The sequence below is a fragment of the Myotis davidii genome, unplaced genomic scaffold (genome assembly GCF_000327345.1).
Source record: "Myotis davidii unplaced genomic scaffold, ASM32734v1 scaffold1059, whole genome shotgun sequence".
Lineage (NCBI taxonomy): Eukaryota > Metazoa > Chordata > Mammalia > Chiroptera > Vespertilionidae > Myotis > Myotis davidii.
Genome location: NW_006290038.1, coordinates 82,275 through 82,587, shown reverse-complemented (window position 1 = coordinate 82,587; position 313 = coordinate 82,275).

The following is a 313-nucleotide window of genomic DNA, read 5'->3' as shown; positions in this document are numbered from 1 at the left end:
GCGGCCACTCTTAGGAGATGGAGACGGCATCTTCCTGGAGGGTCACAAGGTCAGTATGGCGCAGGAGCCCTCGGTGCAAAATAATTCACGGTCTCATCTCAATGCACAGCCAACATGCCCTTCATCACGATCAGGGCAACCGTTTTCAAACACTGGCAGGCGGCGCCACCCCTAAAACCGACTCTCTGGGCCCAGCACGGGATCCGCCAGGACCCCCACCAGCGTCCCCTGACCACCCCCAGGAGCACTGCTAGCCGCCCCTCCCCGCCTCCACCTGTCACCCCCACAGCCCCCCCTCCTCCCCACATCCCCA